Here is an 18,065-nt window from a genome sequence, read left to right as displayed (position 1 = left end):
AGCGTGAAAACTCCCCCCCGCCGATCCCCCGAAAGGAATGTCCTGCCCGTACCCGAAGAAGGAAGAATAGTCAGTGTAAATACCACGGGCAGTGGGATCCCTATCGTATCCCTGGGGTGGAGGCTGAAACCAGTCAGGGTGAATAGCGTCGTCGGGAATGTTGCCCCGACGAGCATAATCATCGTACATAGGGTAGAGAGCTCTACACTGGTTCCTCTCTAGATACCCTAACCTCTGGTCTAAGGAGCCTACCATCCTCCTAAGGTCAGTATGTGAATGCTCGATACGGCCTAGGGCCTGACCTATACTCTGAAGATCCCAAACTGGGTCAGAGTCAACATGAGGGACGGAATGGGACATACGAGGTGGAGAGAAATCCACCTCGGGCTGAGGCTGGAGTGGTGGAACTGGTGGTGGTGGCGCCTGCCCCCTAGCGTTGGCAACTAAAGCATCATAAGTGTAAGAAAGTTGCCCTAGGGGAAAAGCGGTCAAGTCTGGACTGGGTAGGGGAAAAATGGGCAAGGGTTGCTCGTTCCCAGTCCGAATACACCAAAATGGTGTCTACTCGCTATCCGGTCTAACCCACCCCACATCCTCAAAATACCTAGCAGTCATGTAGGTATCTGGTCCACAGTTAGTCAGCTGGTGGGGTCCGTCTACTACAAACCCGGCCTTTTTCACCGCTATTCGAGTGATAAGGCCACCTAAACGGATAGGGAACTTGGAAGTGGTGTTGGCTGTGGCATGCCTACTCAAATGGTGAACTATAAACCTGCCTATGTTCAATTTCCCGAACCCGTATACATAGTGTCCTATGACAGCTAGTTCGTTAGTTTGAGCGTTATGAGGCTCGACCCTACCTAAAAAACACAAACCCGCAAATCTTTGCCAGATTTTTGGGACAGGGTGGTGAATAGGTTTGGTACTAGCATGTTGGGGGTCGGGGGCAGGTAAACCAGTCAAAGCATAATATAAGTCACCCATTTTATAATCTGCATGCCACTGGAGAGATAATTCAGAATTTAATTCAAAAATTTTACAAAATTCAACAAAAGTTAAACTAATATTTCTATTATTTAACCTGAAAAATAAATTAGGCCCATTCCTACTACTAAAAACATGAAAAGTGGACAGGAATTCACAAGTAAGTTCTCGGTATGTAGGATAGTGCATGTCAACAAATTTTCTCATGCCAATATCATTCAAAAATCGTTTAACAAAATCATACAAACCAAATGATTCTAAGGTAGGGCGGTGTAACCACCGAGAAGGAATTACCTCACGACCGACCAAATGCTCCAATCGTTCCTTTTGTTCCCGGCTCACGATCCGGATCGTCGGCCAATACGGGAGCTGCAAGTCTGGGTCGTACTCCTCCCTCGAACTGGAGCTCCTACCAAAAATGGACCTATCCCTCTTTGATGTCATGTTCAAGAAATGGGTTGAAAATTTGTTGAATTAAAACTGAAAATTTTTTATGTGAAAGTGAAGAGGATGAAGAGAGGATCACAAATATGTAAAGAGTTTTGAATTTGGGTAAGAAATGGAGGAGAACTCTTAGAGAGAAGGTAGAGAAAATTTGAGTTTCTAGAGAGAGAAAGTAATGGAAGAAATAAGAAATGGAGAAAGAAAGAAGGAAAGAAGGGAGAAGAAGGGGACGGATGGGCTCGCGCCCGGTCAGGCGGTGGGTCGCCCGGTCGGGCGATCTGTGCTATTTTGTGAGTTCGTTCTCGCGCCCGGTCAGGCGGACGTAGCCCGGTCGGGCAATCTGATACGCACTGATTCGTAACCTCTCGCGCCCGGTCGGGCGCCACTCGCCCGGTCGGGCGATCTAACTAGCTGATTCCTTCTTGCTCTCGGCCCGATTGGGCGATTTTTAGTCCAAAATTTTCGCCCTTCTCACGCCCGGTCGGGCGCCAGTCGCCCGATTGGGCGATTTTTAGTCCAAAATTTTCGCCCTTCTCACGCCCGGTCAGGCGAGGCCTACCCGATCGGGCGGACAAATTAGTCCTTATACGACGAATTTCGCGCCCGACCGGGCGGCAGTCGCCCAGTCGGGCGAAATTACTTATTTTCAGACCCTTGCTCTCGCGCCCGATCGGGCCCGAGACTAAATCGGCGAATAATTAATTTTCGTGTTTTCTCCAAAATTTGGCTAACTCTTTTTCCTCAAACCTGAACAAACACTCATAGAACTCGTTAAATTCCCTCATCTCTTCTCTAACAAGAAAAAGAAGAGAAAAAACTAGACTAAAAAACTTTAAAAATACGGGTTGCCTCCCGCAAAGCGCCGGTTTATCTAGGTCCCGCACGACCTTCTTACCAAGTGCAATTTCTAGAACCCTTGGCCTAACGCTTGATCGGGTGGTTTCTCACCCGGTCTAGCGATGTTTAGGCTGCGATGCGGCTTCCTGACATAACTTGTGGGACGGTAAGTCGCCTTATCTGGTGGATCCTCCTTGACTTGGACTGGGGGATCTTCAATGCTACGCACAAAAAACCCTTCGTCGATCGAATTTTGCTTCAAATTGTCATTGCGTTCAACACTTGCAACTCGATCTGGCGGAACACTTACCGTAGGCTCGATTCGCACAACTTGCTCGATCGGTTCCACTTGTTCATCCTCGAAACCAAGACCAACAGTGTAGAGTGCTCTTTCTATTGCATCGACTTCCTTCTGTCATTTGTCTATCTCATCTGAAAAGGATGCAACACAAGATACCGCCTCCAAGGGATCTTTTTCAAGAGCTTGGGGCTTGTTAGAATAATTTACAACCACATTAACACTAAAACATTTCTCCTCAGTCATGGAGCTTTTAGGGGCATTATTCAGATTAAAAACAACTTTATCGTCCCCTACTGATAGTGTTAGCTTACCACTTCTTACATCTATGACTGCTCCTGCAGTGTTAAGGAATGGTCTACCCAAAATAATTGGGGTTTGCATATCCTTAGCCATATCAAGAACAACAAAATCTACAGGTATATAAAATTTACCTACTCCAACGGGGACATCCTCTAAAACACCTAAGGGGTATTTGAAAGAACGGTCGGCCATTTGTAGAGTTATATTGGTAGCTTTTAATTTACCCATATTCAACTTAGAACACACAGATAATGGCATGACGCTAACACTAGAAACCAAATCACATAATGCATTATCAATTAAGAGATTGCCAATATGACAAGGGATAGAAAAACTACCCGGATCTTTTAATTTCGGTGGAGACTTATTTTGAAGTACGGCACTACACTCTGCAGTGAAAGCTACTGTCTCTACCTCACTAATAGACCTTTTTCTCGTCAAAATTTCTTTCATAATTTTTGCATATGAGGGGATTTGTGTAATCAATTCAGTAAAGGGAACTGTTACCTTCAAATCTTTTACCACCTCTAGGAACTTACCAAACTGCTTATCCAAGTTTGTCTTCAATTGACGATTGGGGAAAGGAAGTTTGATGATTGGCTTTGGAGCATTCTTATTCTTGTCTGGAGTAGCCACCTTCTCTAGAGTTGTACCCTGCAATGTAGAGTTAGATATGTTAGTGTTATCCTTTAGCCCTGCAGGGCTATCAACTACATTGTTTGGTTTAATGGAATCAAGATTAGCATTATTTGGTAAAACAGGTTCATCAACTCTGGGCATAAAGGGCCCTTCATAGTTCGAACCACTCCTTAGAGTAATTGCAAATGCTTGATCCGTAGGCCTAGTCGGCTGTGCCGGCAAGGCTCCCTGTTGGCGGGCTTGTAGAGTAGCGGAGAGTTGCGCAATTTGATTATCTACAATTTTATTATGCGCTAAAATTTGATCAATTGTCGCATCTCTGCTCTCCATGTGCTTTTGCATATTGACCAACATTGCTCTAATTTCCGCCAAAGAAGGGTCGGAAGATGAGGAGGGTTGTTGTGGTTGGTTCTTCTACCTAGCATTTAGATGATAATATTTCTGCTGATGTTGCTGTGGCGCCTATGGTTCTTGTGGTGGTGGATTTTGAACATTAGTGCTCCGGTAGGAAAGGTATGGATGATTCCGATACCCAGGATTGTAAGTGTTGGAGTATGGGTTATTCTGCCTATAAGCTTGGAAGACATTAACTTGCTTCATGGAACTCCTGCAATCCTGCTCCCAATGACCTACAATACCACAATTTTCACAGAAAGCCTCATTAGAATTATTATTAATCGCAGAAACATTGGCTACATTAGCAGTGCTCAGGTTATCTAATTTTTGGGAAATAGAGGTTAATTGAGCTTGCAAAAAGGATATAGAGTCGACACTATGCTTCCCCTTGTTAGCAAATCCTCTGGGATTCCCATATTGGGAATTGTGTATCACCATATCTTCAATAACCTGACCTGCATCATCAACATTAAGATTCATAAATCTCTCACTAGCTGGAGAGTCTAAAATTATTCTAGAGGAATTTCCAATGCCGTTATAAAAGGCTTGGATTAACTGCCATTGTGCTAAATTATGGTGAGGGCATTCTCTTTGTAAGTCCTTGAACCTCTCCCAAGCCTCATATAAAGACTCATCGGCTTCTTGGGCAAAGTTTTGAATCGCACTCCGTAGTACTGCTGTTCTCTTTGCAGGATAATACTTGTTATAGAAATTCAAAACAAGAGTTTCCCAGTCAGTTATACCAAGTGTAGTTCTATTTAAGCCGTTAAACCACAATTTAGCTTTTCCAGTTAAAGAGAAAGGAAAGAGAATCTCCCTGATTTGGTCTTGAGTGACCCCGGCTTGCCTGATGGTGTTGCAATATTGACAATAGTCGGCAATGTGAAGATTTGGGTCTTCACCCTTGGCTCCACTGAATTGCTTCCTCTCTATCATCGTTATAAATTGAGGTTTGATTTCGAATTGAACCCCATCAAGAGCCGGAGTAGGGGTGAGATGTGGAAAATCCGTAAGCTTTGGTTGTGAATAATCACTAAGCTTCTTTGGAGCCGTCATCTCTGATTCTGCGTCTGATGATGCCTCTAAATCGCTGGAATCAGTTGGAGGATCGCGGTGATTATTGTTATTATCACCTGAATCCGCCAGGATTTGCTTGTAGAAGTTTTTCTGTCTATGGAAGGAACGTTCGATCTCATGATCGAATGGGATGTAACCTGATCTGGAACACCTGGGCATAAACAAAGAAAACTAAAAGCAAATATGAGACTTGCCTCAAAGAACTAGCTTTAGGCCAAGGGTCCTAGTTCCTGTACTTGGTAAGAAGGTCGTGCAGGACCTCGATAAACCAACGCTTTGCAGGAGGCAACCCATATTTTAATGCTTTTCAGACTAGTTTTTTCTTTCTTTTTCTTATGAGTGGAGAGATGAGCGAATTTAATGAGTTTATACAGGTTTGAAGGAAAAAAGTTAGCCAAAAAAATTGAAGAAAAGAAGAAAGTAAAAAATTCGTCAATTAAGCCTCTGGCCCGACCGGGCGAAGCTCGCCCGATCGGGCGCGAGAGCGGGGTTAAAAAATCGGGTGTTTTTGCCAAACCGGGCGACTGCCGCCTGACAAGGTAAAGTCGTATCCCCTAATCAAAAGTAAATACCTAAATCCTCTAACTAAAGTAGATAGGGAAGTAGGGTCGATCTCCACAGGGAAACAAGTCTTTTTACTCCTAATTAATTATTATAATCTAAATTATCTAAGTAACCAATATTTATATTTGAGTATGAAACTAAACTACAAAGAATAGGAATAGGGAGAAAACAATATATAAAAGGATCTAGGGCATAGATTCACCAATAAATAATACTCCAGGGTAAAACATAGTAATCAATCATTGACATTGCATAAAAAACATGATTAACAGGCTCTCGCAATTTATTAATCAACGTAGATCTAACAGGCTCTCGCAATTTACTAGATCTAAGTTCTTATTGAAAATAGCCTTTAATATCAAATTAACATCTGTTCGATTCATCAATTTAATATTGCTATACTTTTACAAGCCTCAATTGTAAAACGTTAAAACAATTCAATAAGAAATTATCATGCAATACCAATAATCAATAATAGTCAATCATCAATGCATCAATTATCCAGATTGTAAAGGGCTTTCGCTACGTATTACAATCACATAATTAATCTACCGGTATTAAATCTCATCTCTCAAATCTCGACTTAACCATTTATAAATTAATCTGCCTATTGAAACTAGACCTAAAAATTAATTCTCTCTCTCGAATCTTGAATCAATATTGTCAAACTCATGCATAAAAGATAGGCCTAATCTAGTCATAGAGCATTAAATCAATCAATAGGAAATTAATCTAGCATTGATAATTAACAACAACAAATTACCCCTTCATATTATTTATTAGATCCCCATAAACCCTAGAAATTAAACTACTCACACATATTAAAAACTAAACAAATCAAAGCAATAAAATAAGACATGATTAAAGGAATAGAATAAATAACTAAGATTAAGAGAAGAGGAATCGTTACCAAAATAAATCTGGAATTAAAAGTAGAATTAAGAACAAAGGTTTAGAGAGAGAATTCTAAGAGAATAATTAAGAGAGTAAAGAAAGTAAAGAGGAGAGGAAGAGAAGAAGAAGTCCTTCTAAAAACGTATTACGGAGGAGTATTTATACTCCGTACAAAAATCCTAAACTAAAACAAATTAAAACTACGTTAATCGTCTACTAAGAAAACACGCGCCCGATCGGGCGAAGCACCGCCTGATCGGGCGCGCCTTTTTTTTGTCTCTAATAGCAATCTCGCGCCCGGCCGGGCGCTAGACTAAGCTTCTCCCGCCCGGCCGGGCGCGCCTCCGGGCGCCAGCCTTTTTGGCCGGGCGACTCATTTGGGCCACTATTTGGACTTCGATTGGGCTCCAATTCTTCGGGCCAATCTGGGTTTCTTCTTTGGGTCTTGAATACTCGGTCCAAATGCCCCGGTATTACCTATACCGAGCCCTTAATCACCGGTTCGATGGCTCTAACCGGCCCTGGGCTATTGAATCTGGTCGTGTTTCTCCAATGCTCGTGATTGCTCCAAAATATCTCGGGAAAATACTCCAAAAGCATAAATCCCTGCAAAAGTCAACCAAATCTACGAAAACACTAGAAAACACCAATTAGTAATAAAAGTGGCTCTAAAGATCCAAAAACACTACTAATTACGACCAAGGGACGGGGGTAAAATACAATATAAAATAGACACATCACCGCCCGACCGGGTGCGAAACTCGTTGTATACGGACATCTTCAATCGCCCAATCGGGCGAATCTCGCCCGACCGGGCGCGAGAAGAGATGAAAATTTAAGCACCAGATCGCGCAATCAGGCGAGGGTGCTCGATCGAGCGCGAGAGCATAGCATAAAAAAATCCGGATCGCTCGATCGGGCGAACACCTACCCGACCGGGCGCGCGAGCCACCTGACCCCTTTTTCTTCTTCTTCTTTCTTCTTTCTTCCTTCATTTCTCTTTTCCTCCATAACTTTCTCTCTCTAAAACCTTAAAACCTCTACCTTCTCTCTTCATTTCTCACCCAAATCCAAATATTTTTACATATTCTTAATCCTCTCTTCACCCTCTACAATCTTATATATAAATTTTGGAATTCCATTCAAATTATTTTTCATACCCATTTCACATTATGGCTTCAAAGAGGGCTCGATCGATTTTCGTAAGAAGTTCTAGCTCGAGGGAGGAGTCTGACCCGGATTTACAACTCCCCTACAAGCCAACGATCCGTATTGCTAGCCAAGAGCAAAAGGAGCGGCTAGAACACCTAGTCAGGCGCGAGGTAATTCCTTCACGGTGGTTACACCGCCCTACTTTAGAAACTTATGGTTTGTATGATTTTGTTAAACGATTTTTGAATGACATAGGAATGAGAAAATTTGTTGATATGCATTATCCTACATACCGTGAATTAACTTGTGAATTCTTGTCTTCTTTGAAAGTTGTAAATAGTAGAAATGGGCCAAATTTATATTTTAGGTTGAACAATAGAAATATTAGTTTAACATATGTGGAATTTTGTAAATTGTTTGAATTGAATTCTGAATTACCATTCCAATGGCATGCTGATTACAAAATAGGTGACATTTATCATGCTCTTACTGGTTTGCCTATCCTCGACCCCCAACATGCTAGTACAAAACCTATCCATCACCTTATTCCAAAAATCTGGCAAAGATTTGCGGGTTTGTGTTTTCTGGGTAGGAATGAGCCCCATAACGCCCAAACCAACGAACTAGCTGTTATAGGACACTATGGGTATGGGTTTGGGAAACTGAACATCAGTAGGTACATCATCTACCATCTGAGCAGACATGCCACAACCAGTACCCTGTCTTGCACCCCCATTCATATAGGAGGCCTTATCACTAGAATAGCAGTGAATAAGGCCAGTTTTGTTGAGAGTGGGACCCCACCGACTAACCAACTATGGACCGGATACCTATATGACTGCTAGGTATTTTGAGGAGTTGGGGTGGGTACGACTGGACAGTGAGCAGACACTCCACTGGTGTATTAGGACTGAGACCGAGCAACCATTGCCCATCTTTTCCCTACCTAGTCCTGACTTGACCGCCTTTCCCCCCAGGCAAGCATCCTACACGTACGACCTTTAAGTTTCCCATGCTAGGGGGCAAGCACCACCAGTACCACCACCAGTTCCACCACCCCATCCTGAGCCCAAGGTAGCATTTTTTGCACCTCGCATGTCTCACTCCGTCCCCCATGTTGACTCTGACCCAGTTTGGGACCTTCAGAGTATAGATCAGGCTTTAGGATGTATCGAGCATTTCCACACTAACCTTAGAAGGATGGTAGGCTCCATTGACCAGAGGCTAGGGTACATGGAGAGGAACCAGGGTAGAGCTCTCTACCCTATATACGATGATTATGCTCGTCGGGGCAACATTCCCGATGATGTTATCTACCCTGACTTGTTTCAGCCTCCACCCCAGGGATACGATAGGAATCCCACAGCCCATAGCATTTATTCTGACTATTCTTCCTTCCATGGGTACGGCCAGGACATTCCTTTCGGGGGACCGGCGGGGGGGGGGGGGGGGGGTGGGGGAGTTTTCATGCCGATTATTTTGGTGGTAGCTCTTTTGGTGCAGTTGGTGCAGGTGGCGGTGGAGGTGGAGGTTTCGGCTCCATGGATGAGGATGATCAGGACTAGCTATGCTGGGCTAGTTCTCGAGCCAATGAGGACATTGTCTGATTCTGGCTTAGAGGAGATTTTGGATTTGGTATCTTTATTTTTCTCTTTTCTTTTATTTTTGGTGTGTTTCCGTAGTTAAGATTTATTGCTTTCTAGGATTGTTTTATTGCTTTATTATATATGAAAAATACAAAAAAAAAATTGAAAAAAAAAAATTCCAAAAATACGTTCCAATGAATTATAAATCATGCTTCCCTGTGCCCCATACTTGAGAAAATATTGTTTTGATTCTTGGTATATGATGATAAGCATTGTGGATTAGTTGATCATGATTTGATGTTTGATTGTCTTGAACACTTAACATGAGTCAATTTTGTCTAACTATTTGTGAATATAGTGCTTGACTAGTTAATTTGGTTAGGAATGTGTGATAGTTCCTGGTATGTCAATGAATTTGAGTATTGATTTGCAACTATAAGTAATGTTTATATGACTCATTATTATGCACATTGAGGAGGACGAAGACGTTCATTCTTTTAGGTATCCTCTTAATGATTGTAGATACATTTGTTCCCTTCTTGCTGCCCGTGTTGTTGCCTTGACTTTTTGTTGTTTATTAGCCACATTATAAGACTTTTTGAGGTGAGGGAGTTTGTAGTGTGCTCATTATTTGCACAATTTGGGTGGGTTTTGAGAAGTTATTTTTATTCTTGATCATGTTTATTTTTGATGAGTTTGAAAGTTATATTTTCTTGGAAAAAATAAAGCATGATGTTATGAAAAAAAGAGAAGTTCAAGAATAAGAAAAAAAAAAGAAAAGAAAAATGAATGAACTTCAATAGAAAAAAAAAAGCAAAAATAAAAAAAAATTGTTCAATGTTCAAATTTTCTAGTTGGAGGTTGATCTAAGGAAAGAAAAATTGAGCTTCAATGAAAAATTTAGGTTTGGAAAACAAAGTTTGTTTATTCACTCCAATTCTTCATTATTATATCATATGAGTGAATTTGTAAGATTTGGGATTGTTTATATTGTTTGGAGTTGTATTTGGTGGATTTTTGTTAGAGATGAGTTATGTAGGGGATGTTGATCATTATTTATTTTGATCGTGGGTTTTAATAGTATTTGCTCCCTTAAGCATAGCTTTTCTCTCACTTGTTCCCAAATGATTCCTACCCTTTACCCTAGCCTTACACTAGAAGCTTTAAAGACCTTCCGACCTTTGTGCATAGAGTTGTATGAATGTGAAAGTGTTGTTTATCAATGCAAGTTATGATTTGACATATTTCGAGTCGACTAGTAGGTTGAGCGTACATCTTTTTATACACTCGAGAGTGTGAGTTGTGAGGGCATTGTTCACAATAAAGGGGTTGGTTGGAGAGCGATCGAGTACATCTTTTACTCGCCACTTAAATGAGAGTTGAGTGTGTGAGCACTAGTCTTGAAATCTATATGCTCTTGTGGTTTGCTCTCTTTGACAATTGTTAGGGAGGAAAGGTAATTGGATGGATTTGATTGGTTGATTTTGAAGCATGTTTATTTGATTTACCCTGAATTGTTTGTGCTTGATTTTTACTTTTTGGGGTGAAGCATATTTATTTATTCATTGATGAGATATTTTCTTAGGGACAAGCAAAGGTTTGGCTTGGGGGAGTTTGATGTGTCTATTTTATATAGTATTTTACCCCCGTCCCTTGGTCATAATTGGTAATGTTTTTGGCTCTTTTGAGCCCCTTTTATTACTAATTGGTGTTTTCCAGTGTTTTCGTAGATTTGGTTGACTTTTGCAGGGATTTGCACTTTTGGAGCATTTTCCCGAGATATTATGGAGCAATTACGAGCATTGGAGAAGCACGACCAGATTCTATAGCCCAGGGCCGGTTAGAGTCATCGAACCGGTGATTAAGGGCTCGGTATATGTGATACCGGGGCATTTGGACCAAGTATTCAAGACCCGAAGAGGAAATCCAGATTGGCCCAAAGAATTGAAGCCAAATCAAAGTCCAAATAGTGGCCCAAGAGTGCCGCCCGGCCAAAGAGGCTGGCGCCCAAAGGCGGCGAGGGAAGCAAGGCTGGCACCCGAACTCGTGCCCGGCCGGTCGCAAATTCATACTTGAGAGGAAAAAGGCTCGCCCGATCGGGCGCGTGTTATTTTTATGAGACGATTAGCGTCGTTTAAGTTTGTTTTAGTTTAGGATTCTTACTTAGCATAAATACTTTTCCGTAAAACGAGTTGAGGATCTTTTTTTATTCTTTCTTACTTCTTTCTTAAATTTTCTCTCTCTACTTAACTTTTAGATTAATTTCTCTCTCATATACTTTTGTTCTTAACTATATTCTTAATTCCAGATTTCTTTGGTAACGATTTCTCTTCTCTTAATCTTAGTTATTTATTTTATTCCTTTGATCATGTCTTGTTTTATTGCTTTGATTAGTTTAGTTTTATTTATGAGTGAGTAGTTCTATTTCTAGGGTTTGTGGGGATCCATAAATAATATGAAAGGGTAATTTATTGTTGTTGATTGTCAATGCTAGATTAATTTCTTATTAATTGATTTAATGCTCTGTGACTAGATTTGCGCAGATCTTTTATGCATGAGTTTGAGAATATTGATTCGAGATTCGAAAGATGAGAATTAATGTTTAGGTCTAGTTTCAATAGGCAGGTTAATTTATAAATGGTTATGTCGAGATTTGAGAGATGCGATTTAATACCGGTAGATTAATTGTGTGATTATAATACTAGCGAAAGCCCTTTATGATCTGATTAATGTATGCATTGATGATTAATTATTATGTTTTACCCTGGAATATTATTTATTGGTGAACCTATGCCCTAGGCCTTTTAGTCATTGTTTTCTCCCTACTCTTAATCTTCGTAGTTTAGTTTCCTTTGATTACAATATATTGGTTACTTTATAATCTAGATTATAATATTTAATTAGGAAGCGAAAGACTCATTTCTCTGTGGATTCGACCCTACATCCCTATCTACATTAGTTAGAGGATTTAGGAATTACTCTTGATTAGGTGATACGACTTTAGCCTGTCAGGAACGCATCAAAAACAATAGAATTATTCTATTCAGCTCTTTGAATTCTTTCATTCAAGTGGGATGATAGAAGCCTCGCTAGTTGAATTAGCTTACTTCGACATATGATTTATCAAATTAGCTGATTTCAGACGCCCTCGTTCGATCTCTGATGAAGTGTTATCCACATCCATTTGTTGCTCGTCTCGAATCTCATCGATATTTAACTTTACTCCCACTTGGCATTGTAGGAAGAGATTTCTTTCTAAAAAGACATCATCGAAAGCAACAAACGCTTTGTTATCTACGCGATTGTAGCGTTGACTTTAACTCGTTACGAGCAATATCATACGGAGAAAACGATACTACCGCTTCAAGGTTAATCGTTAAGTAGGTACTAAAAATATCTCTTTGGCTAACGACTTTGTCTAACTTTTAGGGCCTGTTCTCTTCCGTTGAAATTCAGTTCAGTTCAGTTCAGTTCAGTTCAATTAAGTTCAGTTAAGTTCAGTTCAGCTCAGTTCAGTTCAGTTCAGTTCAGTTCAGTTCAGTTCGGCTCTTAATTTACGTCTAATGATATTGCTAATGATATAAAGACAAATAATAATAATAATAATAATAATAATAATAATAATAATAATAATAATAATAATAATAATAATAATAATAATAATAATAATATTAACAATAATAATAATAATAATAATAATAATAATAATAATAATAATAATAACAATAATAATAATAATAATAATAATAATAATAATAATCAATAAGTAATAAATAATAATAATAATAATAATCATCAATAAATAATAATAATAATAATAATAATAATAATAATAATAATAATAATAATAATAATAATAATAATAATAATAATAATAATAATAACAATAATAATTGAAATAATAATACTAATAATAATCATCAATAAATAATAATAATAATAATAATAATAATAATAATACTAAAAAAAATCAATAAATAATAATAATAATAATAATCAAAAGTAATAATAATAATAATAATAATAATAATAATAATAATAATAATAATAATAATAATAATAATAATAATAATAATAATAATAATAATAATAATAATAATAATAATATTAATATTAATATTATTATTAATAATATGTACATTTGTATATACTCATATGTATAGTAATAAATAATCAATAAATAATCAAAGATCACTAATCCGTAGTTAGAAATCACTAATTAATCAGTTCAGTTCAGTTCAGTCAATCGGAACAGACCCTTACTATGATCATCTTTTTTTGAAAAACATGTTTTTTTATCGTCCTTTTTGCGTTTCCGAAAAAAAAACGCATGTGGTAGATGCTATTCTCGAAGATGCACTTTCCACTATAGCGGAAGACGGAAAATTGCGCTCGATACTATTTTTTATTATAATGATTCGTTTAAGACTTTATAATCGAACTAATGACATTACTTCTTATGAGGTTCGTCATTAGAAGCTCGCATCCCTTAATAGGACGTCATCATTTTTTTTAGTTGTAATTGATCAACCTTGATTTAAGAGTATAATTTATTTACCTCTTCTATGGTTTAAAAAGAAAATCCCGAGAACTTTACTTGGGATGATTTCCTCACACAAAAAAAAAGAGAGAGAGAAATAGAACAAAAAAAAAGATGTCGTTCTTAAAATAATAATAATAATAAAAATAAAAAGAGTATTATACAAAAAAAAATATTATTCTCAAAAAAAAAAAAAAAAAAAAAAAAAGAGGAGATAATGAATGATAAAATCGAGAAAATGATTTAATTATTTCTTGGATTTTACATTCGGAGGCCATCATTCTTTTCAAGGAAATAGTAAAATATTATCCTTTAAAGACAAGCAATATGAGAATCATAATTGAAAAAAATGATGTAGATCTCTATTGCAATCTAAGTGATCAACAAATACCATAATATATTTGATCATTTTAAGGAGAATGTTCAGGTTGATTAATATTCCTAAAATTTGATGAGCATTTTCAATCCAACTTTCTTGACTTTCTCTTCTACCTTTTTCGAAAACAATTCATTTAATGTAAAATCCTTAGATAATTACCTTGTCGAAGTCAACACAAATCATGACATTCCATTAATGATTGTTCGTTAATTTTTTGACATTCTTCATCAACAAAATTTCTTGTAGTGAATTCGTATTACAAGGATTAAAAAAAAGGAAATAAAACAATCATTTTAACTTCGGTTCTTTGTTTGAATGCTTGGCAGAAAAGGTTTAAGTGAACGCGCTCAATTTCTCGTGATACACATTACTAGATCATCTTCCACATACGCATACTAGTCCAATCATGGGTGACAAAGCAGCTTTGGAGAAACTTAGAGAGGAACTCCAAAACCTAAAGGCCCTACGAGAAGAAGAGAAGCCCAAATGAAGGCTCATAAAAAAGCAGAAAAGGCTAAAATAAAAGTAGAAAAAGAAAAAGAAAACATTCTGAAAGAAAAAGCAAAAGCCGAAATAGTAGAGGCCTTGGAGAAACTTGTCCTTCGAGCTAACTCAGGGAATCAGTACTTCAATTATGAGCTTGCACAACAACCTAGTGGCAAGACTCTCCCTGAAAAGTTTTGACTACGGATTTGCCAACCTTTAAGGCTACAGACAATCCTAGAACTCTCTTAATGAGCTTTATTGGAATTATGGCATTGAAAGGGGTTGAGCCAAGCCTATATGCATGTACTTTTCCTCTTTCATTGGACCCAACTGCTAGATCATGGTTTTATAACCTCGATGCAAAACAAACTTCCACTTGTAGTGACGTTGTAAAAGCGTTTTTAACCCAATATGGAGATAACATCGAGCTCATAACTACCTTCCGCGATCTCGAATTGCTTAAGAAAGGGGAAGAAGAAGGCTTCATTGACTTCTTTTCCAGGTGGCGATGAAAGGTTTCTCTTATTCTACAAATACCTCCAGATCATGAACTTGTCCCAAAGTTCATAGACAATATTTCTCCACCGTATAAGTGCCATTTACAATATCTTAGTTTAGACACATTTCAAAAAGTCTATACTTTGGGAACATTAATTGAAAGGGACTTGATAAATGAAACCATGAATCATATAGATGGACTTGATTTCTAGAGAGGATTTCACCTACGTCAGAAACGGACAAAGCTCGAAGACGTAATCTCAAGAAGTTGTCAAAAATTCAAGGTGTAGCACCCTAGGTCTTGTTTTGTTTCTTTCCTTTGTTTTTTATGATAGACTAAGAGATTCATGCTGTCGAATCTACTTATTTTGTACTCTCACTAATTAATGAATAAAAGATATATTTTCAAGTACGTCTATCTTGTTCTCTTTTCAATCTCTTTATTGTTATTGACTTGAATTTAATAAAAACGTATACATATAAACAGGCAATATCAAAAGGCATACATACTCAACACTTTAAAGAATCTTGATGAGCTTTGGCTTACAAGATGTATTGAATGAAAAGAGGCCCATCTTAGGCCCACAAAGAAAGGATCTGATGATTTCACCAACACAAGAGGCAACTTGAAACTCCACATATATAATACCATGTTTTTAACGTTAGAGAAAATCCATGTTTTTGGTAGCCCTTTTAAGCCTCGTCAATTGAGCCTTAGTTATTCAACCTACATTATTCCATACCTTGGGATGGGAATGGTGCAAAGATACAAATAAGAAATTGGGGGAACGAAGCATAAGAGGGGGACACAAAATTAGTCTAAACCCAAAAGAAAAGATCAAAAAATCGTTCTGACCCAAAAACAAAACTTGTCAAAAAAAAAAAAAAAAAAAAGAGAGAGAGAGAGAGAGGGGACAAGGAAAAGGCACCTAATGTAGGACGTTGCCACACAAAGCAAAAAGGTTTTAATTTAAGGAGCACCAAAAGTAAGGGATTTTAGGATATACTTGAGCATGTCCATTGTTCATAACCCTAAGCTTAGCAACCTTGGAAAGACCCTCCTTGAGGTAGACCATAACCATATACCAAAATCATCATTCCATGAAAATATGGCCAATCTTAGGCCTTTGCAGATATGGACCTACTATTGAGTAGTCATGCCCATATATAAAATGCATGAAGTGTTGAGTTACGATTTCAAGATCATATAAAAAAATACTTCAAATGATTTGGATGATTTGATAGTCATTGACTTGATTACATCATGTTAGTAAAGCAATCGAATCAAACTAAATTCGATGTTTTCCATATCTTTTGTCAAAGAAAAATGAGATGATTATCACTTTACAAAAATAAAAAACAATCATCTTATTTTCTTTTAATAATAGGGCTATTTATTACGAAGGTAATTCAGGTTCTATATACATTGCCTAGAAAGAAAAAGAGTTAACACAATAAATTTGATATATTGACAGCCTTAACGTCAACTTTAGATGTCTTTTACAACTCTTGAGTATTGGTCTTCTCACTTATCACGAGCAACTAATATGTCCGCCTGCGTGGGATATCTCCATCTTCTCTAAGCGAAGAACATTGATTGAACATGATTGCTACATGAAAAAAAATGATCGTTATCACTATCACACGTATACCTCACTGCCAAGTCATCACGATGATTCAAATATTAAGTCAATAATCCTTGCTTTTCGAAAAAATGTCTAATTTTCTTTCTTTATTCTTCTATGGAAAAGTTGGATTCCCCTTCCTTTTTATACAAATCCGTCTTTTTTGTTCATTTCTTTTTTAGGGGGTAAGTCGGGATAATCTCTCCCATTTGGAAACTAAAATACTCGGAAATAGTATAATTTTTCCGCTCTTTGCCTCAAATTGGGGGATTAAAAGAGCCAAGACATCCCCACTTCTCTCTATTTACAGATTTAAATACGCTATTTATGCTGCAAACTCAATGTCATGCAAAGCTTATTACGAACCATCTTAATAACTTTAAATGACAAAGGGAAGAATACCACTTCTTATTATTTGACCAAGATAATTAATTATGTTACCTGATCAAACAATTTATGATAAACATATGCAATATTCCACAAATTAAAAACACAAGTCTTGGGGCTTTAAATAAACATGAGAAACATCCCCTAGTATATGTATACATGAATTCCAAAAGCCACCTGAAGTCTACGCTTGGGAGCTTCAAATTAAAAATATAGGTCTCACCTTAACTTTCATTTTAAAATGAGACCATATTTTAGAAAATGATTTGAATGATTTTATAAATTATTCTAACACTTCACCAAACCTAGGTTTGATAAACATTCATTTTCAAACTACGGTACTTATTTAATTGAAAGAACTTCACTTTTAATTAGAAAAATATGACAATGATGACAAGTAGAAACACATAAATAAAATCAGACATACAAAAGTTTGCTCACATTTTCATATCTTTATCGAAATAAGTTGCAAATTACAACTTACCTTCATCAATCTTGGACAAAAAAGTCACACTGAATTACGAGCTAGGCTTTTCTTTCCATTTTGGGTCCAGTTGTGAAAATAATATGATTATGATTTTTGCCTACTATAAAAAGTTGCTTTTCAAAACAAACTATTGGACCCTTTTCAAATTTTGAGTTCTTGTTCGAAACAACATGTTTCTAATAAAAAGAGTATTCAAAATTTCTTTTCTGAATTTTTATTTTCTCAAAATAAATAAATTTTCAGATTCTCAATAACCGTTTGGATAATACATGTATATACATAAATATTTCCAAAAGGAATGAATTAAGATTCGACTTCTTCTTGACTCGAACTTGTTCTCGCTTATTGGCTAAGGGATGGTAAACGAACCACCTACAAGACCAAAATCAAAGATTGACAAGAACAAAGAAAATATTTGATGTTCTAAATCAATTTTGAAGAATAAAATCACCGCAATGATCTTTACAAACGTTTAGACATTAGGTAAGA

General features: G+C 37.4%; 1 non-coding gene across 1 annotated transcript; it reads left to right on the top strand.

The window, feature by feature from the left end:
- The first annotated feature begins 4,469 nt into the window (after window positions 1–4,469).
- On the top strand, window positions 4,470–4,576 carry LOC145607208 (small nucleolar RNA R71). The gene has a single exon (XR_014105523.1). It is a non-coding gene; the product is annotated as a small nucleolar RNA R71 (small nucleolar RNA).
- The last annotated feature ends 13,489 nt before the right edge of the window (window positions 4,577–18,065 follow it).

This window comes from Chenopodium album, chromosome 2, assembly GCF_948465745.1.
Source record: "Chenopodium album chromosome 2, dcCheAlbu1.1, whole genome shotgun sequence".
NCBI lineage: Eukaryota > Viridiplantae > Streptophyta > Magnoliopsida > Caryophyllales > Amaranthaceae > Chenopodium > Chenopodium album.
Note: the sequence above shows the minus strand (reverse complement) of the source record. Positions and strands in the feature narration are given on the sequence as shown.